Below are 26,235 nucleotides of genomic sequence, written 5' to 3'. Positions count from 1 at the left end.
ACAAATATTTGGGCAATATTTCTGGCCAACATGCACCAAAATTCATTAAAGAAGTCAATAAAGATGGTGAATTGAACACACATCACCTACTTTTACTGCTTCTCTTGTAGATTAAGCATGAACCTATAAGACCAGAGAGAACAGGAGAGCAAACAATGGTGGGGGAAGAAGAATGGAAACTGAAACGCAGATGATAGGAGGTAGATGATGAAATGGAAGCAAGAAAACTGAATCCTGTTCAGGAGGTGGAGAGCCGTAAGAATTCCTAAGAGTCAACTGGTGGTAATAGGTTTCTCTAGATATAAGGGTGGAGCAGAGCTAAAATAAGGAAGGAAATATGGAAGCTGAAAAGCTTTTTAAATTTAGACACAGCTTAGTCCCCAGATCTCATATTCTACTCTACAAAGTGGAATGACCATCCCCTCCCCCCCCCCCCATTTTGGCATACGAATTATTCTCAGGAGAGAGTAAAATAGAAGGTCTCTGGCTGGAGAGCACCAGGAACAGTTGGCGGAGGGGGGTGCTATAATGAATATAGGGGATTAAATCAACAATGACATACTTGGGTGGTGACACCCACTCCTCACCATCCAGCCCTCCCACTTAGCTTCCAGAATGTTGGCAGCCAGGCCTTCACCTTTCAGGCAGGAGATGAGCAGAACTTGCTCTGGGGATTCTGAATATCCTAGGAAAAATTACCTAAGGATACTGACTCTTGATATTGATTCCCCAGGATAATGGCCAACCAGATCACTCCATAGCTCAGAGCTGACCCATAGCAACCTACCTCCCCAACCACTTTCTCAGAGCTTCCACTCAGTTTGCCTTGTTTTTACTTTTTATTTTGAAGTAATTTTAGACTTACAGATAATAGTATAAAGGGAAACAAAAGTACAGAGAGTTCCTATACATCCTTCATCCAACTTACTTTAATATTCACATTTTGAATAACCATAGTTTTATCATCAAAACCAGGAAATTAACATTAGTACTTAAAATATGGATAGTTAGTAACTAGTTATTATATATATATAATTAACTAAAGTATAGATCTTATTTGAATTTTACCAGTTTTTACACTAATGCCCTTTTTTCTCTTCCAGGATCCAATCCAGTATTCCACAGTATGATTAGTTATTAAGTCTTCTTAGTCTTCCACAATCTTGTGACAGTTTCTCAGTCTTGTCTTTCATGAGCCCACTCAGCTCTTTAAATCCACCACTCATACAGAAGAAAACAACCACGGATTTCCAGATATATCAGAAGCCCTCTTATGTAGAAAATAAATACCACACAAACAAAACAAAAAAAAGAAAAAAGAAAACTCAGAGGAAACAGAATACACCTAGAAGAAAATTTCTAGAAAACTATTAATAATATGCTCAAGAAAAATACAACAACAAAACTATTAAAAATTTTTTCAGGGAACAAGGCAGACTCTCTTAGAGATTAAAAATATTACAACAGAAATTGTAAAACCTCGATTGAAGGGATAGAGAATAAACTTGAGGAACTCTCCCAAATGACAAAGTCCAGAAGGGAACTGGGCATTAAAAGAACAGCCACACACGGCACAAAAACAGACACATAGACCAATGGAATAGAACAGAAACCCCAGAACTAGACCCACAAAAGTATGGCCAACTAATCTTTGACAAAGCAGGAAAGAATATCCAATGGAAAAAAGACAGTCTCTTTAACAAATGGTGCCGGAGAACTGGACAGCAACATGCAGAAGAATGAAACTAGACCACTTTCTTACACTATTCACAAAAACAAACTCAAAATGGATAAAGGACCTGAATGTGAGACAGGAAACCATCAAAACCCTAGAGGACAAAGCAGGAAAAAACCTCTCTGACCTCAGCCGCAGCAATTTCTTACTTGACACATCCCCAAGGGCAAGGGAATTAAAAGCAAAAATGAACTATTGGGACCTCATGAAGATAAAAAGCTTCTGCAAAGGAAACAATCAACAAAACTAAAAGGCAACCAATGGAATGGGAAAAGATATTTGCAAATGACATATAGGACAAAGGGCTAGTATCCAAAATCTATAAAGAGCTCACCAAACTCCACACCCGAAAAACAAATAATCCAGTGAAGAAATGGGCAGAAAACATGAATAGACACTTCTCTAAAGAAGACATCCAGATGGCCAACAGGCACATGAAAAGATGCTCAACGTCACTCCTCATCAGGGAAATACAAATCAAAACCACACTCAGGTATCACCTCACGCCAGTCAGAGTGGCCAATATGAACAAATCAGGAGACTATAGATGCTGGAGAGGATGTGGAGAAACGGGAACCCTTTTGCACTGCTGGTGGGAATGCAAATTGGTGCAGCCACTCTGGAAAACAGTGTGGAGGTTCCTCAGAAAATTAAAAATAGACCTACCCTATGACCCAGCAACAGCACTGCTAGGAATTTACCCAAGGGATACAGGAGTGCTGATGCATAGGGGCACTTGTACCCCAATGTTTATAGCAGCACTCTCAACAATAGCCAAATTATGGAAAGAGCCTAAATGTTCGTCAACTGATGAATGGATAAAGAAATTGTGGTTTATATACACAATGGAATACTACTTGACAATGCGAAAGAATGAAATCTGGCCTTTTGTAGCAACGTGGATGGAACTGGAGAGTGTTATGCTAAGTGAAATAAGTCATATAGAGAAAGACAGATACCATATGTTTTCAGTCTTATGTGGATCCTGAGAAACTTAACAGAAGACCATGGGGGAGGGGAAGGAGAAAAAAAAAAGAGGTTAGAGAGGGAGAGAGCAAAAGCATAAGAGACTCTTAAAAACTGAGAACAAACTGAGGGTTGATGGGGGGTGGGAGGGAGGGGAGGGTGGGTGATGGGTATTGAGGAGGGCACCTTTTGGGATGAGCACTGGGTGTTGTATAGAAACCAACCTGACAATAAATTTCACATTAAAAAAAAAAGAATAGCCACACAAAGGAATATATGCTTTTAAAATGTGATATGTGTTATGAAGAAGTGCAGACCACCACATAGACAGAATATACTAGAAGGTGGAGTGTGGGGGTAGCAGAGGAGGCCAAGCTAAGACCTCAAGGATGAGCAGGCATTAGCAGACAGAGTGAGGGAACAGTTCAGCATGGGGAACAGCATATGCAAAGATCCTAAGGAGGAAACAGTTTAGGGAATCAGAACACCTGAAAAGCAGGCCAGTGGACAGAGGAGGGGAAGGACTGGGGAGCTGGGATAGTAAGACCAGGCCAGTGGGCAATAGAGGTTAGGGTTTTCATGGTGAAATGGGAAGCCAAGAAGTTATGAGGGGGAATGAAATGATCCAGTATGCTTTTTATTTGTTTTATTTTTTAAAAGGTTTTATTTTATTTTATTTTATTTTAAGTAATCTCTACACCCACGTGGGGCTTGAATTTACAATCCCGGGATATAAATTGCACACTCCACCAAGTGAGCCACCCAGCCACCTCCCAGGGTGCTCTTATTTTTAAATTTGTTTTTTAATAGGGCATTTGTTCTTTTTTGTTTGTTTGTTTGGTGTGTGTGTGTGTGTGTGTGTGTGTGTGAGAGAGAGAGAGAGAGAGAGAGAGAGAGAGAGAGAGAGAAAATGTGCTGGTAGGGGGGGGGAAGGGGCAGAGAGAAAATCCCAAGCAGGTTCCGCAACGTTAGTGCAGAGCCTGATGCAGGGCTCCAGTTCACAAATCATGAGATCATGACTTGAGCTGAAACCAAGAGTCTGGACACTTAACCTACTGAGCCACCCAGGCACCTCCTCCAGTGTGTTTTTTAAAAGGCCACTTGACTGCAGTGTGGAAGTAGTTTAATGACTGTATCACAGTTCCTCTCATCTTATGGATCTATCATAATTTGCTTAATCATGCCTCTATTTTATTGCACATTTAGGGTGTTTTCAGTTCTTTGCTAATATAAGCAATACTATAATTGACATCCTTGAAACTAAATCTTTGCCAGCATCCCTGGTTATTTTCTGAATATAGATTTCTAGAAGTAGAGTTAAATACTTGAGTTAAAAGGTATGAAATTTTCTGGCTATTTTTTAAAGTTGTTTTTTGAAGATAAAGATTTTGATCATTAAATATGAAAAATAGGGGTGCCTGGGTGGCTCAGTCAGTTAAGCATTTGACTCTTGATTTCAGCTTAAGTCATGATCTCACAGATTGAGCCTGTATCGGGTTCTGTGCTGATGGTGGCATGGAGCCTTCTTGGGATTCTCAGTCTTTCACTCTTTTTCTGCCCCTCCCCGACTCACACTTTTTTTTTCCCTCAAAAACAAAACAAAAAAAACCCCATAAGTAAATAAATAAGAAAAATATACTTTACAAACTGAGTATCTCCCCACCTATTCAGTTAAATGCAGAAGATAAAAAGATGAAAAACTTGTATTCTATGTAAAAAAAATACCCTACTTATTCTTTTTTTTTTAAATGGTAAGCACCTACGTCATAAAAATCGATACTGTCCAACTTCTTGGTTAGGATGAGCCACATTTAAAAAAAAAAAAAACAGTATGACGGCAAGCAGGCTATGTTTCTGAATCAAATGACTACACATTTGTGACATCCGAAAATAGTTTCAATGTATTGTAATCTTCCAAGGGGTATATCTAACTGTGGTTCAACTTTTTTTTTTTATAACGCTACGTTTTTCACTGTTGTTAAAAATAGACTCACAAATCTGAAGGAAATGCTTTGTCAGACCATGTTTCCCAGGGATGTGCACGGTCCGCTGTTTTGCTCTCCCCATTTTCTCTTCTTATTCTCTCACATGTGGCCCCTTTCACACACAAATTTACCTCTTGTATCTCATCTCAGCGAGTGGCATCGCCAAACACAAGCTTGTTTTACCTTTTTACCTCTTTCCCACTCATATTCTGTCTCTTTGTCTACAAACCTCCTCACCTTCCAGTTCTCACTTCCCAGATGTGAGTGAGCCTTCCCCTCTTTTTCTCCCACATCCCTTCATCCTCACTTTCATCGTCCCTCAGATTTCTTGGCCCTCTCACCTCTCCTCTCACACTGGGAACAACTCCCGCCCAGAGTCCTAGTTCAGGGAAGGACTGTTGGTCAGGAAATGTGCCGAAGTGGCTGAGGAGATAACTGGGGCAACGGTGGGGGTGCAGATGCGTGGACGCTGGGCATGAGGGGACCAGGTGGCTAGCCAGGGTTTCCCAGGCCTCCATGGCAGGAGGGGGTAGGCCTGAACTAAAGGATGGGGCCACCAAAGCAGGAGACAGAGGCCGAGTCCTGCTGCTCGACAGCCGGAGTGCACACACAGAAACCCCCTAGAAACGCTCTGTGGCCTGGATGGGGTCTGAGAGTTGCCAGTTGGCCATACTGACCTAGACAACCAATTAAGGCATGTTCAAGGTCTGCTGAACAGAATAGTCTTTTAAACTAGGCTAAATCCCCTGTTAAAGGTTGCCAATTTTTCTCCCCACAAAATTTCCAGATCTATAGTCATAGTAAGAACCGGAAGACAAATTTAGCTAGGGTACTGAAAAATGTGACACACAACGAACATTAGAGATAATCTGCTTGTGGAAACAAACCAGTTATTTGGTGAGCACTGAGGGCTCTAGTAGGTACGCCTGATGAGAATTTGTACTGGGAAGAAATTTAAGATCAAGGTCAGGAATGATTAATATGCATGCAGGAAGTCATCAACATTTAAGCATAAGCAATATGAATCTCATTAAATCTTCAATCACTTCCTATTGCCTGAAGGAATTGGTGGTAGTCTAATGATTAAAGCAATAACATTAAAGTAGAAGACAGTAACAGAAAATTAATCTGACCCTTATAAAAGAAGCTAGCACAGAGTACCGATCCACCTAAGCCGACTGTGTAAGACTCTCCTTGGCAGCTGTGATTTTTCTTTAATGTGCAGTCTCCTTGTCCCCTGAGCTAGCTTTGCTGAAAAGTGATTGCCGAGAGTCATTCCAGGGCTTTCTGCTTTCCTTTTTTTTTAATCTAGGTAATTGATAATCTTTCACACGCTTCCCAATGGGCCATCACAGTGCTGTTTGCCATATCTCCCCCTTACTCACGGTATCAGCAGAGAACAGCATCTCTCTAAGCCCCAGCCCTCTCCTGCTGTGTCGCTCACTCACTTTTCTGATTGCTCAGCAATGCCCTGAACAGCTGCTATTCACAGAGCACAAAGTAGGGGAGAAATGACAGAAGACGACAGAGAGAAGCTGTCTTTTGAAATCTCAATTCCTAGAGGACTGGTTTTCAGCAGCATCAGCCAGTTGGCAGGGAGATCGTAAGGGTGTTCTTTTCACCCCTGACCTAATTTTATTTGATCTTATAGGAAAATCATAGTCTTACTGATGGCAGAGATAGGGTATGATGCCCCAAATTCAGAATTATCACAATGCCTAACAGAAGGATAAACAAGAGTGAGCCACAAAGACTCCATATGTAAGAGGTAAAAGGATATCAAGGTTAATTTTCTTAAGTTAATATTTCAGTAATTAATAAACATTTTCTTTTATTTATTTATTTAAAAAAATTTTTTAATGTTTGTTTATTTTTGAGAGACAGAGAGAGACAGATCATGAGCAGGGGAGGAGCAGAGAGAGAGGGAGACACAGATTCCAAAGCAGGCTCCAGGCTCTGAGCTGTCAGCACAGAGCCTGATGCAGGCCTCGAACCCACAAACTGTGAGATCATGACCTGAGCCGAAGTCAGATGCTTAAACGACTGAGCTACCCAGGTGCCCCATTAATAAGCTTTTTCTTGTGAATGTGGTGGAAATTTTTTTTTTTTTTACATTATGGTTGTATTATTAGCAGCCCTTCTTAGAGGAAAAAAAAATCACTTTAGAAATGCCTGCTTTTTGGGGGCGCCTGGCTGGCTCACTCAGTGGAGCATGTGGCTCTTGATCTTGGGTTGTGGGTTTGAGCCTCATGTCGGGTGTAGAGATTACTAAAAATAAATACACTTTCTAAAAATGTTAAAAAAAAGAAAAAGAAAAAGAAATGCTTATTCTTTTTATGAGAATGATCAGACCATAAGTGACTATTACTTTCTTCTTTATGTATCTTCATAAATTTTTTTAATGTTTATTTATTTTGAGGGAGAGTGTATGCACAAGGTGGAGGGGCAGAAAGAGAATCCCAAGCAGGCTCCATGCTGTCAGCGTAGAGCCCCACACAGGGCTCGATCTCATGAACTGTGAAATCATGACCTGAGCCAGAATCAGGAGGCAACGCTCAACCGACTGAGCCACCTGAGTGCCCTCTTCATAATACCTTAATACTACCAATATGGATAGCAAGGGCTTATTATGTGTCATGCACTGTGTTAAGAGCCAGTTGTAGATGGTCCCCAAAGACCCAGCCTCCTGGCATTCACACCCTGGTCTGCCACCCTGTGCTGTTTTATGTGACCAAGACCATATGGCAGGAGTGATGGAAGTCACTTCTGAGATTAGGTTATAAAAGACTGTGGATTCTGTCATGGGCACTCTGATTCTCTCTCTCACAGATCACCAGTTCTAGAAGAAGCAGACAGCCATGTTGTAAACAGTCCTATGTGCAGAGACATAGGTGGCAAAAAAAAGTGAAGTTTCCACAAATAACTGAAGCCAGTTATGAGCCGTGTGAATGAGCTTGGAAACAGGTGGTCCAGCCCTGCAACCTCATGAGAGGGCCTGCTAAGCCAGCTAAGCCACACCCAGATTCCTGGTCCTCAGAACCTGTGTCATTATACACGCTTATTGTTTGGGGTAATTTGTTAACACAGCAATAGGTGACTAACACAGCTGCACGGGCATTATTCTTAAATCCTCATAACAGCCCAGTAAGATAGGCACTTGTCTCATCCTGATTTTAAAAACGAAGAAACTGAAGCTTAGATAGGCTCACTAACATGTCCAAAGTTCCACAAATAGCTGCAGCAGCATCAGGATTCAAAGTAAGCAGCCTGACTTGAGAACCGTGGTCTTAGCCATTATTCTACAGCTTTCCTCACATTACTTTTATAATCAGAAAATATATTTTAGGGGCTCCTAGGTGGCTCACTCAGTTAAGCGTCTGCCTTTGGTTCAGGTCAAGACCTCACGGTTCATCAGTTCAAGCCTTTGGGCTTGCTGCATTGGGCTTGCTGCTGTCACTGAGGAGCCCCCTTCAGGTCCTCTGTTCTCCTCTTTCTCTGCCCCTCCCCTGTTTGTACTCTCTTTAAAAAAATAAACATAGGGACACCTGGGTGGCTCAGTCGGTAAAGCATCCAACTTCAGCTCAGGTTGTGATCTCACAGCTTGTGAGTTCAAGCCCTGCATCGGGCTCTGTGCTGACAGCTCAGAGCCTGGAGCCCACTTCAGATTCTGTGTCTCCCTCTCTCTCTGCCCCTGCCCTGCTCATGCTCTTTCCCTCTCTGTCTCTCAAAAATAAATAAACGCTAAAAATTTTTTAAATGAATAATGAATAAACATAAAAAAAGAAAATATATTTTAAAAGTATTTTCATTCCTAGAAAAAGAAATGCCCATTCTTCCTTCATTTCTGTCTCAGAGGTGGACACTTTCCTTACTTCTAAGGGGAATTTTCCCCTTCTCCTCTTTCTGTTCCTTTTCACCTCTTTCAGCCCGGCTCTCCGTCCAGGACGCCCCCTGAGTTCTCAGATTTCCAGCAGTCCTTACTCCTTATCAGCTTCCTTCCCTCCCTCTGCTTCTAAATCTAGCCAGGGCCTCTATTTCAAGAACAAAACATAATACACGTTCACACACAATTTATACACAAATGCCCACAGCAGCATTATTCACAAGAGCCAGAAAGTGGAAACAACCCAAATATCCAACAATTGCTGAATAGAGAAACAAAACGTGACTTGTCCATACAGTGGAATAGTGTTTGGTAATAAAAAGGGATGAAGCACTGACACACGGTACGATATGGACAAAGCTTGGAAACATCACGCTGAGTGAAAGAAGCCAGTCACAAAGGATCACATATTGTGTGATTCAATTTATGTGCAAGGTCCAGAATGGGAAAACTATAGGGACAGAAGGTAGATTGGTGGATGCCTGGGACTGGTAGGGGATGGAAGACATTGGGGAGTAGACTGCAAATGGGTAAGAGGTTTGGTTTTGGGGTGATGCAAATGTAAAATTGACTGTGGTGATGGCTGCATAACTCTGTGCACTTTAAACAGGTGAACTATATGGTCTGTGAGTTATATTTTGATAAAAGTTGTTACTTAAATAAAGAACTAAAAACCTCCATACGTCTCCACAGCCACCACCATTACTTTTCATCCGTTCCTTCCACTGCTAAAATTTTGGTCTAAATCACCATGACTTCCCTGTGGCCAAATTCACTGACCTTTACTGGGCCATCCAGAAACTTCCCCCTGAGACTCTTTTCCTCTTGGTTTGTGCCAACTCCTTCCTATTCTGCTTTGGCAGTTCCTCTCCTTCCTTAAGTCCCCTTCCAACCTCCAGAGCCTGTGGATTTCTCCCCTGAATCATCCCTCCTGCATCCATCTCTCCCTTTCCTTCCTGTAGTCACTGCACTCGCTCAGGCCCCCAACACTCTGTTTCTGCTATAACCTCCCAACTGACTGCAATGGCTTTTCCTCTCCAACACCTCCAGAACAGCACCAGCAGTAGATGTGAAGAGACACCACTTCCTTTATTTGTCAAAAAACTCTGCTGCCTGTAAGGTAGACCCTAACCTTGCCCTCAGGGTTCTCCACGACCTGACCCTCACCTGTATTATTAATCTTCATCTCCTATAACTTCCTTACACAAATGCTCAGCTCTAGCCAAAGTCTCCATTCCAGAGCCCTCTAGCCATGTCTTAACTTTTCCTATATCCACAAGGTTTTCCCATCACTGCCCTGCATCATCCCCTTAGTATTGCCCCCACTCCCAGGCTCCCTGCTGAACGCTGTACTCACCTGTCAAGGCCCAATTCAATGGTCATTTCTTCTGTGAAGTGAGCACCTCCCCTCCAAATTAGCATTCTTGCCTCTTATTCCCAGAGCCCCTGGGAATAATTGTCATTGCTGTCTGCATTGTCTGCATTGTCATATGTATTAGGCTGCTTCCTCCCATTAAACTAAAAACTGTATGAGCTCATTCAGAAGTCACCTCCATCATGAAACTGCAGACTACTACCCCCAAACCTTCCAGTTCTCTCACCCTTCATTCCCACTATACCTGTTCTCTGACCTTGCTTCTAATTCTCATCTTAGAACAACTCTTCCCCCTCCCCCCACAAACTATCAGCCTCTTCTCTTTTTACTTCTACATCCTAGATTATTCAGATAATAATGGACCCAGAAACAAACAAAATAGACAGGGTCCACGTCCTTAGGAAACTAGGTTAGACTCTAGAATTCATTAAATCAAGCCCCATCTTGCCAACCACTCACTTCTCTTACTCCCTGGTCTTTCCAGGGCATCCATCTGGAAAACCCCAGTCAATTCCACTATCTACCTTCAATCTTTTACACACACAAGATGATGCCCATTTGGAGAAAATCACACAGTGGCAATGAATGGGGCTAGTACAAATACACTGTCTCTAATTTCACTTGGACCTCAACACTGTTGAGCAATTCTTCTGTTATCCCTTATCAGTCTCCTCTCCTATTTCCCAATCCCCTAATTCATTTCATCTCCAATCTCTGCAAAAATGTACAGAAAGAAATAGTCATTGGGGGAGGGGCACCTGGGTGGCTCAGTCAGTTAAGTGTTGGACTTCAGCTCAGGTCATGATCTCATAGTTCATGAGTTCAAGCCTCACATCAGGCTCTGCAGTGACAGTACAGAGCCTGCTTGAGACTCTCTCTTGTCCTCTCTCTCTGCCCACCCCCTATTCGTGCTGTCTCAAAATAAATAAATAAACTAAAAAAAAAAAAAAAAGAGGTCATTGGGGGAACGAGGAGCTTCTTCAATTCTCTGTTCCCTCTCCCATGTGAAGAATCATCTACATGCATACCTATCATTTCCCCCAGTCCTCAGGGAGAAGTCTGGTATCTTGACCCCTTCTCACACATGTGTCTCAGTTGTCCCGTGTCTCAGGTGGATCCCAAATCCTGTATACTGTATACTCTACTGCCAAAAGTAGCTGTCTCCAACCTCGCCTCACCCCCCCCCTCCCTCCCCTCCTCCCTCCTTATCCATTTGCAGCCAGTCTCCTCTGGCTACCCCTGGTTCTCCATCTTTGCCTGCTGTATTAAAGCAGCAAAGCTTCCAGAGGCTGCAGAGGCTCTCACCTCTCTCTCTGCCATTGGACAAGAGGCCTTCTCTGTCTCTAGGCTCCTTCATCCGATCGGGCTCTCCTTGCACAGCACAACTGAGCCCAGTCTTCTCTGTGAAGGTGAAGACTCCTCAGTCTCTACTGGATGACCCCAATGCACCATTTATTTACCTCTATCTGTGCATCTGTCTTACTCTGTGGCAGTAACTGACTTATATGTCTGATTCCTCTAAAGGACTATGAACTCACAGAGGACAAGAAATGTAGATTCCAAGTCCTTTACAGTGTTAGCATCACATTCCTCATTATCTAGGTTCCTTCTGTGTTTCCACAACATGTGGATCAAATTTCTTCTCTCTCCCCATTAACTTGTACATTACTGCTTTGTGATCAGAGAATGTGGTTCATACAATTTTTCTTTCTAGAACTTATTGAGGTTTTACATCAACTTTTATCCTGTATATCTGTAAAAACAATCTTTAATTCAAAGTATCAAATTTAATATTAAATCAAATTTACTAATTATAACATTCTGAACTTTAGTAACCTTATTATTATGTCTACTGAAATTGCCAAATTAGAGGCATGCTAAAGTTTCCCACTATGATTGTGGTTTTATCCTTTTGCTTTTAACAGCTCTTGCTTTACGTATTTTATCATGTTTTTTGATTCATAAAGATTCATTATTGATAACTTTATTGTATCAACATTAACTACCACTTTTCATTCACTCATTCAAAATATCTTTATGGAATGCTTATTATGTGTCAGGCATTGTTCTAGGTACTTGGGATACGTTGGGAACAAAACAAAACTCCTTCTCCTTATGGAACTTGCATTCTGGTGGGTGAGATAGTTAACAGCCACAAAAATGACAAATAAGTAAATCGTACAGTGTGTTAGACTGTTATTATATTGTATAATATAGAACATTATAAGGACTTTGGCTCTTACTCCAAGTAAAACAAGTTTTAAACAAAAGAGTGACATGATCTGGCTTTTTTAAAAGATCAGTCTGGCTGTTGCATTGAGAATCAAGTTGAGGAGGGCAAGGGTAGAAACAGGAAGAAGGCAGTGGATTATTACAGTAATCCAGGTAAGATATGGTAGTGGTTCAGCTCAAGATGGTGACAGTAGGGAGAAGACAAAAATGTTTGCATTCTGGGTAAATCTTAAAGGTAGATAATACTGGATTTCTTTTTTTTTTTATTAAAAAAATTGTTTTTAATGTTTATCTATTTCTGAGACAGAGAGAGACAGAGCATGAGTAGGGGAGGGGCAGAGAGAGAGAGGGAGACACAGAATCTGAAGCAGGCTCCAGGCTCCGAGCTGTCAGCACAGACCCTGACGCGGGGCTCAAACTCACAAGCCACGAGATCATGACCTGAACCGAAGTTGGTCGCTCAACCAACTGAGCCACCCAAGTGCCCTGTAAACTGGATTTCTTAAACAGATTAGATAGAGAGGGAGAGAAAGAAAGGTACTGGGGGGTCATCCAAAGGTTTATGGTCTGAGAAACTGATAGGACAAAATTACTATCAGCTAAGGTAGGGAAGTTTTTGGAATGGAACAAATTTTAGGGAAGAGATTATAAATCCAATTTTGGAATTCTGGACATGCTAATTTTGAGATGGCTATTAGACATCCAAGTGGAAATGTTCAGTAGGCAGTTGGATGTATGAGCTTAGAATTTAGGAGAAAGGTCTTGGCTGGAGGCATAACTATGGGAGTTGACAGCTTAATGGATCATGGGATTGATGAGATCATTAAGATAACAGTGAATGTACAGAGAGAAAAGGTGCATGAACCTCTTTGTTCTGTTTGATGTTTTTTGCCCTAAATTCTATTCTGCCCAATAGTAATACTGCTACTTTGCTTTTTCTCAATGAATATTTTTCTATTGACAAATCTGACTTTGGTTAATTTTCTAGCTCAGGTCTCCTGGAAACCTGGTAAAGGTGGAATGTCACCCATCATACTAAGTATTATCACTTATGATAAAAATTTCTCCAGATTGATAAATTTCACTGGGGCTATGAATAAGTTATAAATACCTGGTGAGAACCTATACTCCAAGATTTGTGGAGATTTGTATGTACATATGCCTGCATGTACTCCCAAGTGGTTCTTTATTGGCTTTCTACTGAAAATTGAGTTACTGCTAGCTATTAAATATTATAATCTGTTCCAGCTACTATTGCTGTGTAACGAGGTAATCAAAACTTAACAGTGTAAAAAAAACTAATAATTTTATTGTGCTCATGGATTATTTGGGTCAGAAATTTAAAAAATGAATGTGTGAGGCTGCTTGATGTCAAGAAGACTTGAAGGCTGAGGATGACTCAATGGCTCAAGGCTGGAACCATCTGAAGGCACATTCAGTCACATGTGTGGTGCCTGTGATGGGATGACTCAACAACTAGGACTCCTGACCAGACCACCTCCAAGTAGCCTCCCCAAGTGGCTTGGCTTTCTCACAGCACGATTGCCCCAGGGTAGTTGGGTTTCCTACAAGACAACTTAGGCTCTAAGCATGACTGTTCTAGTGAACAAGGTAGAGTCTGCATCCCTTTTTATCCCCTTTTATGACAGCCCTGAAAGTCACATAGCATCACCTCCCCCATTCTCTTTTGGTTGAAGCAGTCACAAGACAGTCTAGATTCAAGGGGAGGGGACATAGACCCCACTTTTCCATGGGATGAGTATCAAAGAATTTTGATAATCTAAGGGAAATGCTTCTTTTTTTCAAATCACATCTTATTTTAAAAAATTAATGAAAGTCATGCATATTTTCTTTCAGAAAACTGCTCATATAGATAAAATTTTGTATATATTTGGGAAGTTCATTTTCTCCCTCCCCACTGCATTCAAGAAACAGCCTTAGATTGTCATTGACACTTACCCCATTAGGCAGGACTCCTATGTCCACTCCCCTGATTCTGAGCTGCCTTGTGATTGCTTCATTGGAAAACAATAGCCAAAAAGGAAAGGGGCATTTCTTGTGCTAGGTGTCTTCACAAGTCCTCTCACTTAATTTTCATTTGATTTCGATAACTTTATACTCCCTCTTTTTTTTTAACAGATGAAAACAGTGAAATTCAAAAAGGTTAAGTTATTAAAAAAAACCTTTTTAATGTTTATTCATTTTTGAGAGACACAGAGAGAGACAGATCATGAGCAGGGGAGGGGCAGAGAGAGAGAGAGGGAGACACAAAATCTGAAGCAGGCTCCAGGCTCTGAGTTGTCAGCACAGAGCCCGACGTGGGGCTCGAACCCATGAACTGTGAGATCATGACCTGAGCCGAAGTCGTACGCTTAACCGACTGAGCCACCCAGGCGCCCGAGGTTCAGTTATTTTTTAAATAGACTTAATTTTTTGAGCAGTTTTAGGTTCACGGCAAAGTCGAGTGGAAAATTGTTACTTTTTTTATTCATGTGATAATAAGTTGTAGAGATAAAATTCAAAATCAGATCTTTACCCCTTGCCTTTTCATCCTCTATACAATCACCCTTTCAATATTAAGAAGCATATTTATTGTAAGCACAAGATCTGACATTTTGCCAGATACAAAACTGACCCTCTTGCTAGAATGTGAAGAACTAATACTATGAGACTCGGCTTGCAACAAGTTCTGGGGGACATTCAGAGGTAAGCTTTCTTACCTTATAAGCTTCCACTTTAACATGAAATTATAGTAAGAATTCCCTGAATTCATTTTTTAAAATGCTACTTCTATCAATAGCTTTTGGTCTTCTACCTTCAATCTTGCAATCTTGCTTCAGGATTATATTTCTTTTTTTCTTCTAATTTTTTTTTTAATGTTTATTTATTTTTGAGACAGAGAGAGACAGAGCATGAACAGGGAGGGTCAGAGAGAGAGGAAGACATAGAATCCGAAACAGGCTCCAGGCTCTGAGCTGTCAGCCCAGAGCCCAACACGGGGCTCGAACTCACGGACCGTGAGAACATGACCTGAGCCGAAGTCGGATGCTTAACTGACTGAGCCACCCAGGCTCCCCCAGGATTATATTTCAACACTGCATGATCCTTTCATATACTTTCATAAAACTAAAGAAGTAGATACACAATTAAAAATAAACCCACATTACTCTGAACAACAATTCATTGGTCGCTTTTGGAGGATAAATTTGCTATTTAAAAACTGGTAAATAAAGAGAACAAATCAAGCATTTAACTTTCCTTTCCAGGATGAGGTCTATCAGGGTAATTAATTACTTGATGAGAAAGTTTCTCTCTGTAGACATTTTCTATAATAAATCAGGCAAGAATGACTGAATTAAAATATTGCCATTTTACAAATAACAAATGAGTTAATGGAGCCAAGTAATGATCATCAGGGGCCACTAACATCACAAAAGGCAACACCCTGTCTCCTGTATTTTTGCCCCTGTCTCCAAAAAAGTCTAACCTAAATGAGGTCAGGCCTGAGATCTTAACTCCCAGTTTATAGAGGAACATTTTCAATGACCCCAATGGATATACAATCAGCAAAATCCAGAATGTAGAAAGCTCCATATGGCAGACGTACTAACCAGTTGCTTAAACAAATAAATTTCAATATAAAAAAAAGACCAAAGAGTGGGAAAGTAAACCTACAGATTAAAAAAAAAAAAAAAATCTGACTTTCTCTTCTGGCCATGTTGACATATATCTGGTACTACAATTCCCTCCTCTCTTAACAACTAAATTAACTAGACAAAATGTGAAGGAGCTACTTTTTTGGCACTTGATACTAAACTATGCAAGATGGTAAACCTTGAGGATAAACAAATACACAAAGTGAACCCACACTGTCCCCAGCGTTCTGCCTGAGGAAACCATTCCAACTGTGGCATTTGGAAGGGGAACCTGAGCCAACCACAGGACCTCACTGCTTAGTTAGGGAGGTAGGCAGCAGAGGTCTGGTGGCTGACACAGCTGGAATCTGTGTGTCACAGTACTGGAAAAGTGGTACACGGTCAAGCAGACAGTGGCTGCTGTAGGCTGAGAGTGAACAGGGATTCCAGAGGCTGCAGGGCTGAGAAAGTTGGAGTCCCAGGCCAAACAGAGTAGAAAGACCTCACCGAGCTAAAAAGGCTCAGACCTTTTCACTGAGACCTCAGAAAGACCATGCCTTAGGAATAAGAACCATGCATTAGCAGAGCAAGGGTGGGCAGATTAAGACCTGGCTCGCTGTCTGTTTTTGTGAATAAAATTTTATTGGAATATAGTTATGCTCATTTGTTTCATACTGTCTGTGCTGCTTTTGCACTATATTGGCAGAATTGAATAGTTGCGATCGAGACCATAGAGTCCACAAAAGCATAAGATATTTACTATTACCTGGCCCTCTACAGAAAGTTTGCTCATCTCTGTGCTAGAGTAAGGGCTGCGCTCTAGCTCTTAGGGCAAAACAAACAGATTCACTCTAACAAAGAATTAAACCAAGTCTGGCAGAATCAAAAAGACTTGCCAGTAATTTAACTCCTGTCAGAACAAAACTCAACGTATTTTAAGAAAACAACATAATCTGTACAAGGTAATATTCATTATGTCACATATACAATTACATATTAGATAACATATAAAAAAGCAGACAAATGTAACCCACCATCAAGGAAGAAAAAGTAGACCTCACCTGTGCCCGCCCCGAGCCAGCCGTTCTCCACTCACCCAGCATCCAGTGAGATGTGCCACGACCAATGACAATGCAGTGGACAAGGGCAAAGTGATGGTGGCCAAGCTCAGACTGGAGCGAATGCTCTAGCACTGCTCCTACCCAGACAGATTTATTCAAATCATTGTTGTATCACTTTCAAGTAATTCCTCCCAGAATATCTCAGTTGCTCCTAATCCAGCTAATGTCACCATCAAGGCAACCGTGGCGGTGCTCTGCAGTCAAAAGCTAGTCTCCTTATAATCTCATTCTCCTTTCTACGTCTATTCTGTTTAGAGACTCAAGTCAAGAAGCACCCATACTACCCCATCTTCTAAACCCAATTCAAATGGCATCTGGACATCCAGTGTGACGAGGAAAAAACAGATCTTCATTGAATCTGCTAATTCCACACCTTACTTTATTGACACAGAAAGTGTTGAGGATCCCAAATTTTATTGGTGTGAAGAGCATGTAGAGGGTTTGAATAGATGATGACTATCAATATTATGTCCAGTGGGGTTTCACATACAAGATGAAGGGACAACATCCAAGATTAGTTAAGAAAGAGATGATTACTTCCATGTGGCTTAAAACATCTGGACACGAAAAACTCCACTTTGAAAATGAGAATCAATTTTATCTTACCTAGAGATAAAGGATGGAATGTGGAACAGAGATTCATTTTTCTTTCTTTTTTTAAAAAATTTTTTTTAATGTTTATTTATTTTAAGAGAGAGAGAGAGAGAGAGAGAGAGAGAGAGAGAGAGAGAGAGACAGCACGGGTGGGGGAGGGGTAGAGAGAGAGGGAGACACAGAATCCAAAGCAGGCTCCAGGCTTTCAGCTGTCAGCACAGAGCCCGACACAGGGCTCGAACTCACCAACTGTGAGATCATGACCTGAGCCGAAGTCAGATGCTTAACCAACTGAGCCACCCAGGTGCCCCAGAGATTCATTTTTCATTTGGTTCATTAAATCTTTTAAGGCTATAAAACAGGCAATACAAAAAGCTCTCCAAGATCCTGTTTATTTGTACACTAGAAGAAACTTCTGGGTGTTACTGAAAATCCTCAATGCATTGTTTCAGCAGTACTAACTTAATGCTTATGTACTCTGGATAAAGTTTTACACTGTTAAGCTATCACTGTTCTCTTTGAGAACTGAACTCTTCTCTCTGAGGCTTTGGGTTTGACATTGCATTTGACTTTTTATATAGAAATTAACATGTGCCAGGCCAGTGATGGATTGGAATCTACCCCAAATCAAAGCATAATGCATAAATTTTGCTTATGCTTGTCACCCATTCCTATTCAACAAGAGCATCAGACTTATTCAGCTAAACTGATTCCAAAGAATCAGTACATTGACCTCAACTAATTTCAAAATGCTTTTTATTTCTGCATATGCTGAATACTTTTTACAATGTAAAAACTTACCTGTTTTGAAGGTACAATTGCCAAACCTTGAAATAAAAAAGGCAAATATATGCAGGAGCCAAAACTGTAACTCTAGTTACTTGGGAAGTGAAAACTGTAAGCCTCTTTAAATTCAGACAGACTTCTATACTCTTTCTGTAAATTTTTTAAAAACTCAATCAGAATACCCATATTTGGAACACTTTTCTGTTCTCAGTCAGTATATTTAGAAAGTTAGAACCTGATCCTAAACCTAAAGTGGGCTTGACTCTGGCAAGACAATCTTTTCACAACTGCCTCAAAGCACAGAAAACTTTTTAAAAGTAGACCTTCCCTAAGGTCTTTTGTGTGCATGGTCCCACACTGATGCTTCGATGTTCCAACATCTAATCTGGCCACAGTACTCTTGATAACCAAAGTAATTTCTTCTCCTCTTCAGGAAGCTACAATTCTATCCAACAGATCTCAAGCTACTATGTTCCCCTTTTGTTTCCTATCTCAATGCTCTACATCTTTCAGACTGTATATTGTGTTTGTGTATTTATGCTTTGATTCATAGTAACTTCTCGTGTTAGATTATTGATCTGCATTGAACACAAACTGTAAATAAAAAGAAATAGCTGAGAGTACAAAAAACCAAGCTGTCAGTAAAACGGAAACAGACCCTGAGATCACCTAGGTGACAAAATTAACAGATAAGGACTTTAAAATGGCTAGTAAAAATGTATTTTCAAATACTGACTGGAAAAGATGGGCATAATGAGTGAACCGCTGGGAAATCTCAACAGAGAAGTGGGAACTATAAGAAAAGAACCAATCAAAAATTCTAGAACTGGTAAGTACAATATGTGAAGAAAATAAAAAGGGCTCCCTGTCTTTTAGAGATACATGATGAAAAATCTATGGATGAAATTATATATCTGGGATGTGTTTCAAAAAAATCCAGTTTGGGGGAGAGAGTGGCTAGGGGTAAAGATAAAACAAGAGTGGCCATAAGTGGTGATTATTAAAACTAGGTGATGAATAGGTGGGAGTTTATTTTACAGCTTTCTCTACTTTTGTGTATGTTTGAAGTTCTCCATATTCAAGAGCTAAAAAAGAGACTCTCCACAAGAAAAAGCTGTTTTACCTGTAAAATAAGATGTTCAAGTGACGCCCTGCATACATATTATTCCCCTCCCTTCTTTGCCAAATTCCCTAAGGTATGTGGCATCCGCTCGGCATTTTCAAAGATTTCCAACACTTGGGGAAAGTGGGCATTTTATAAAAACTGAATATTTAGAACATTTAGCCATTTTCTCTCTCTGTATGTTATATACGTAGACACACATGAAGATATTGGTGTTTTATTTTACAAAATGGGATTATATTACACTGTTCTATAACTTGCTTTTTCCAGACAACAGATGTTGGGGACATCATTCCATGTCAACAAATACAGGTCAACATCACTTTTCTTTTTTTTTAATGACTGCAAGTATTCTTCATTGAGGGTCTACGTGTCCTACACCGTGCATGAGATTTTAAAATTTCATTGGGAGTCAGGAACTATCTGTGTCATAGAAAGCTGTTTCAAGCAGAGGATAAACAGACGGGTCTATATGGCTTTAGGGATATGTCTGACTTTAGAGAATTTAGGGCCATGATTTGATTATTAAGTAGGCCTTAATCTATGAGTATATCACAAGCCATATTATAATAGGGTTGAAAGGTATTTATTAAAAAATATCATATAGCGAAAATCCGTTTCATTCTCTGGTTATCAGAGTTTCACAGGAAACTCCTTATTACATTAGCATTTTCCAAATTGCACAGACTGCATCCCAAAACTTAATTCTGACTTGGTTTGGCAAAATTGAAGATACATTTTCCTACAGAAGATATACAAGATAGTAAGAATCTCAGGTCAGTTGACAGAAGTTTAAAGTACTATACTTAATACATGGAGTGCCTGGGTGGCTCAGTCCATTAAGCATCTGATTTCTACTTAGGTCGTGATCTCATGGTTCATGAGTTTGAGCCCTGCATCAGGCTATGCACTGACAGTGCGGAGCCTGTCTGGGATTCTCTCTCCTTCTTTCGCTGCCCCTCCCCCACTTGCACTTGCTGTCTTTCTCAAAATAAATAAATAAACTTAAAAAAAAAAAATCTTAGGGGCTCCTGGGTGGCTCAGTCGGTTAAGCATTCGACTTCAGCTAAGGTCATGATCTTGCAGTTCGTGAGTTTGATCCCCACATCGGGCTTTGTGCTGACAGCTCAGAGCCTGGAGCCTGCTTCAGATTCTGTGTCTCTGTCTCTCTCTGCCCCTACCACATTCATGCTCTGTCTCTCTTCCTCTCTGTCTCCATCTCTCCCTCTCTCAAAAATAAATAAACATTAAAACATTTTACTAAAAAAATCTTAAAAAAAATACTTAATTTATGATGTACAACAGCCCCTCCCCTTCCTGGAGGTTAAATTTGTGAAAAACCACTATGGTAAGAGAATTCTCAGTGGAAGAATCGATGGCCTTTGAGTCACAAATGAACAGAGGCACTTGTAAATATTTTTCACATTTGTTAAGCTAAAACAAAACAATAATAAAATATTAGTAGCATTACATCTTAAATTATAGTAATGAATAATGATATAAATATTCTATTTGGATATACAGTATTTGGATAATAAAAATGCTCAACATAAAATTCAAACATGAAAATCAGTCTAATCTCACCATCTAGAAATAACAATTATGAACATTTGGGTGAACATTATTCTAGATATCACTTTGTGCATATCTACACGTAAGAAAGCAGATACATGCTTTTACATAAGTGGGATACACTGTTCTATACCCTGCCTTCTTTTCCTCAACATGTGTCAATGACGGGGCACCTGTGTGGCTCTGTCCGTTGAGCGTCCAACTTTGGCTCAGGTTGTGATCTCATGGTTTGTGAGTTCGAGCCCCATATCCGGGTTGCTGTTGTCAGCCTATCGGTGCAGAGCCTGCTTCAGATCCTGTTCCCCCAACTCTCTGCCCCTCCCCTGCTCACGCTCTCACTCCCAAAAAATAAATAAAACATTTAAAAAAATGTGTCAGTGACTATTTTATGTCTATAGTACACTGACGTCATCTTTTTTAACGGCTGCTATACAGCCATTAAATGCAGCAGCATGCATGGATAAACCACAATTTATGTAGCCCTTCTCCTACCAATGGACATTTCAGATCCTGTCCAATATTACCAACACACAATCTTGTTCAGACACCTTTTCATACTCAACCTATTGTTCTCTTAGGATAAATTCTTAAAAGCAGAATTGTTAGGTAAAAGGCGTGTATATCTTACATTTGACAGCCATCGCCACACAGCCCTCTGGAAAGGCCAAACTATTTCACACACCCTTCAGCTATGCCTTACTTAGAGTCTATGCCAGACTCGCCAACAGTCTGCCCGCTCTCCTCTCACAGCTTCAGCAACTTCCCCGTGGCTTGTGGAAGGACAGCAGGATAGTGCTTAGCTGCAACGGTTTACCTCCATCACCATCCTTCACCTCTCCCATGGCTATACTGCTTAAGCTTCAAGCATTTGTCTTTTAGATTTCTTCCCTTCCCCCATTTCAGCTTCTTTTTTTTCCTAATCATAAGTGTGATTCACAATTCAAATTACCTGGAATGGAAATTCTCAGAGTTGCCAAAAAAGATACGCAGAAGTAAAACTGCCTTAAATTATTCTTGGAGACAGATGAAATATAAAAAAGAAAGAGAGGAAGGAAGGAAGGAAGGAAGGAAGGAAGAAAGGAAGGAAGGAAGGAAGGAAGGTAGGAAAAAGAAAAGAAGGAAGAAGGAAGGAAGAAAATAAATCACCACCTAGGCCTGTTAAGTGAAGAAAACTGACATTTTGAGATAATTATTCTTCAGGCCTACCAGACAACTCCTGTGCACAAATATTTCTATAGGAGGTTGCATTCTGAAGGGTTTTCATTCAGTTGTGAAACAGAGTACTTACTATGTGCAGACACTGTGCTCCAAACTTTGGGGAGATAGATGAAGAAGGTAAGATAGGCCTATAAGAAGCTCCCATTCTAGCAGGGAGATAGAGGTGTAAACTAATGCTTTTTATTTTTTTATTTTAATTTTTTTTTATTTAAAAAAAATTTTTTTAACGTTTATTTATTTTTGAGACAGAGAGAGACAGAGCATGAACGGGGGAGGGTCAGAGAGAGGGAGACACAGAATCTGAAACAGGCTCCAGGCTCTGAGCAGTCAGCACAGAGCCCGACGCGGGGCTCGAACTCACGGACCGCGAGATCTTGACCTGAGCCGAAGTCGGCCGCCCAACCAACTGAGCCACCCAGGTGCCCCTAAACTAATGCTTTTTAGAGATGAGGGCATATACTTTGAAGCTAGGTGACAAGTGTTATGGTAAAGTTATGCCCCAAGTGCTACATAAGCAGAGTGGGTTGGTCTAGCTGGGTAGAAGCAAACAAAGCTCAAAGGAGAGATGGCACTTAGGTGTGGCCTTGAAGGATGAATGGGTTCGTCAGGTGAAAAAGGACACTTTAGGAGCACAATTAAAAAGGCAGACAGTGGTAAACCTTAGCAGAGATATGAGGATAGGGAACTGACAGGAAATGAGGCTGAAAAGATACAGTGAGGCCAGACTGTGATGAGGCTGGCTTTCCATGCTAAGGGATTCAGACTTTATCTCAGCCATGAAGAGTTCCCAGAAGTTTTTCAGCAGGGAAGCATCATAATCAGATCAGAATTTTAGAGCAATAACTGTGGCTGTGGGGAAGAGGATGGACTGAGGTAGAGATCAATTATAAAGGCCCTGCCTAGCCAAAGAATGGTAAAGACTTGTACTGAGACCATACAGAAAACTGGAGGGATCCTAGAAATGGGACTTACTGAGATTAAGAGTACGCTTAGAGTGATGAGCACTAAGTAATGCACAGAATTGTAGAATCATTATACTGTACACCTGAAACTAACATAACATTGTATGTTAATTATACTTGAATTAAAAATAAATAAAGAGGTACCTGGATGGCTCAGTCGGTTAAGGGTCTGACTCGATCTCGGCTCAGGTCATGATTTCAGAGTTCGTGAGTTTGAGTCCCATGTCAGGCTCTGAACTCATGGCATGGAGCCTGCTTGAGATTCTCTCTCTGACCCTTCCCTGCTAGTGTTCAATCAATCAATCAATCAATCAATCAAATGGGATTTACTAACTCACTGGACAGAGAAATGAAAAGGAACGGTGGGATCTAAGAGAACTCAAATGCTTTCACTTAGATACTGACTGGATGGTAATACCATTAATGGAGATAGAGGCTATAGGCACAGGAAGAAGATGTGGAGACAAATATTCATTTCCATGTTGGGCATGTTGAGTTTAAGAGGCCTATGAGACATCTAGGAAAAGATGCCCAACAGAGAGCTGGCATTGAGGCCTGCTGTCCAGTTCCAGCAGATACTCTGTTCATTTTTTAAAAACTCATCTAGATTTGGGGCGCCTGAGTGGCTCAGTTGGTTAAGTGTCCGACTTCGGCTCAGGTCATGATCTCGCGGTTCGTGAGTTCAAGCCCTGCATCGGGCTGTGTGCTAACAGCTCAGAGCCTGGAACCTACTTCGGATTCTGTGTCTCCCTCTCTATCTGCCCCTCCTCTGCTCACACTGTGTCTCTCTCTCTCAAAAATAAATAAACATTAAAAAAAATTTTTTTTTAATGTTTAAAAAAATCATCTAGATTTGACAGTCATTGAGGTAGATAAATTTGTTTGGTGACAACAGAGAGAGGAAACAGGGATAAGGGGTTAGGACAGAACCCTGGGGAACAATAATATTTAGAAACTTAACAATAGATAGAGACTAGTGAAAGTCTGGGAAAATCAGACTGATAGAAGACAAGCCAGGAGAGACTGGCTCATAAAAGTCATCAAAGTGTAAAGGAGAAAGTATGCCCCCACTTACTTGCCTTCCCCATTCCTTCCCACACAAAGGATCTTATGGAGTACCTTCAGGAACTGAAACAATTCTAGTAAGTGGGGACTGGGAGTGAAAGACTAAGCAAGGAAGAGTTCCTGGGGCCTGAGAGTAGGGATTATGTACTGTGATCTGGGACTTCCTGCCAGTGCTAATACCAGGGAATACTTTCATCCCTCAAAGGCTCTTGTTACCTTTCCTCTTGGTTCCAAGAGACTGATCTGTCCTTTCTCCTTTCCAATGTCACTACTCATAGTTTCTACTCATCCCTTAACCCATCATGGGAGAGAACAAGTCTTAATAGCCTCTCAATTCAGCAAGTTTAATGAGTATAACTTTGACCCAGTTAGTTGTTTGTTAAAATAGACAGATATGACAATAGTTCCTGCTGAACAAGAATTAACAATCTAGTTAGGAGTGGGAATGCTGAGAGGAGGTTTACAGTGAGCTGGAGAGTCATCAGAAAAACCTCATGTCCTTCTTAAGAGGTTAAAAAATGTCTTCTTTCTATTTTCCAGGAAGGAGAGATGCTAATGATAAACCCTGACACAGAAAGACTTGTAGTGAATTGATTTCCATCAATTTAAGTGTGTGAAAAGGAGGATGAGAGAGGAGAGGAGCCTTCATGAATTTACCCTTCGTTTTCCACCCTGGGGGGTGGGGAGCAGGTGGTTTGTACCAGGTTGTCTTATGACAACCTGCCTGTAATTTTAAACTAATTATGGATAGTCCATAAAGGGGACCTTTCCCAGTCACTAAATCTCTTCCTGATGATACATTTTCTCTCCTTGGTCTAATCAGAAGATCCCTCTTACAGTTGTTGCAGCACTATGGGATAGAATGGGATGGGTTATAGGAACCAATAACCTGACCCGGTTTCCCTATAGCAGCCTTTTCCAAGATTGAACCACCATCTGTCAAAATCATAAGTGACAAAAAAAGAGATTAATATGTTATTTCTGTAATCTGCATGGATTACATACATACACATACACATACATGTGTTTTGGTTTCTCCTCCACCTTGACTATCTCCCCAGATCCTCTTCACCATTACCTGCAGCAAACAAAAAAGTCTAAACACCATTATTTCTTGTCAAAAGAGGAAACAGAAAAATAACTTGATTAGTAAACAGAGCTTGGCTTGGAGCCCAGATCTTAAGAGATGTAAATTGGGCCCCTTTTCACAAGGCTGCACTCTTCCATTGATGTGCACTCTTCCATCCAACTAGTCCAAAATACTGCTTACATCACCTTCTGCTTACACCTCTCACTTCAAATCTTCCTGTGGCTCCTTGCTCATCTCCACTAACACTGAAATACTGAGGTCTATCTGCCAACCAAGTGCCTTCCTCTCTAAAAACAACTTCCTCTTACTTTTCACACACTCATCATACTTTTCCTGTCTCATCTGAGTGTTGTATACTGATCTGTATGGAAAGACCATGCCATGCAGTGCAGAGGAATGAACTTGAAAAAAAAAAATCAGTCATGTTCAAACACCATTTTGCCCCTCACAGTCTGTGTGACCTTAGTCACTGCCTTACTTTTCTCATCTGCAAACAGGGAGTAATGCCTAACTCACTGGGTTTTTTTTTCCACAGTAAAGTTTTCCTTTATTTATTTAAAACAAAATTATGTTAGGGGCACCTGGGTGGCTCAGTCAGTTAAGCCTCCGACTTCAGCTCTGGTCATGATCTCAGGTTTGTGAGTTGGAGCCCTGTGTGGGGCTCTATGCTGACAGCTCAGAGCCTGGAGGCTTGGGATTCTGTGTCTCCCTCCCTCTGCTCCTCCCCTGCTCACACTCTGTTTCTCTCAAAAAATAAATAAATATTAATTTTTTAAATTTTAATTCCAAAAAATATGGAACATTTTAAGAATTTGCATATCATCCTTGTGCAGTGACTATGCTAATCTTCCCTGTATCATTCCACTTTTATTTAAAAAAAAATTTTTTTTTAA

The 26,235-nt window shown here is 40.8% G+C and overlaps 1 protein-coding gene and 1 pseudogene across 1 annotated transcript in view; both read right to left on the bottom strand.

The window, feature by feature from the left end:
• METAP1D (methionyl aminopeptidase type 1D, mitochondrial) overlaps positions 1-26,235 on the bottom strand; it is an 89,145-nt gene that overhangs the window by 61,349 nt on the left and 1,561 nt on the right. The window lies entirely within an intron of this gene.
• LOC111562070 lies at positions 26,131-26,229 on the bottom strand (annotated as a pseudogene).

Source organism: Felis catus, chromosome C1 (genome assembly GCF_018350175.1).
Source record: "Felis catus isolate Fca126 chromosome C1, F.catus_Fca126_mat1.0, whole genome shotgun sequence".
In the NCBI taxonomy this organism is placed as follows: Eukaryota; Metazoa; Chordata; class Mammalia; order Carnivora; family Felidae; genus Felis; species Felis catus.
The sequence above is the reverse complement of the archived record's forward strand: the minus strand, read 5'-3'. Positions and strand labels throughout refer to the sequence as shown.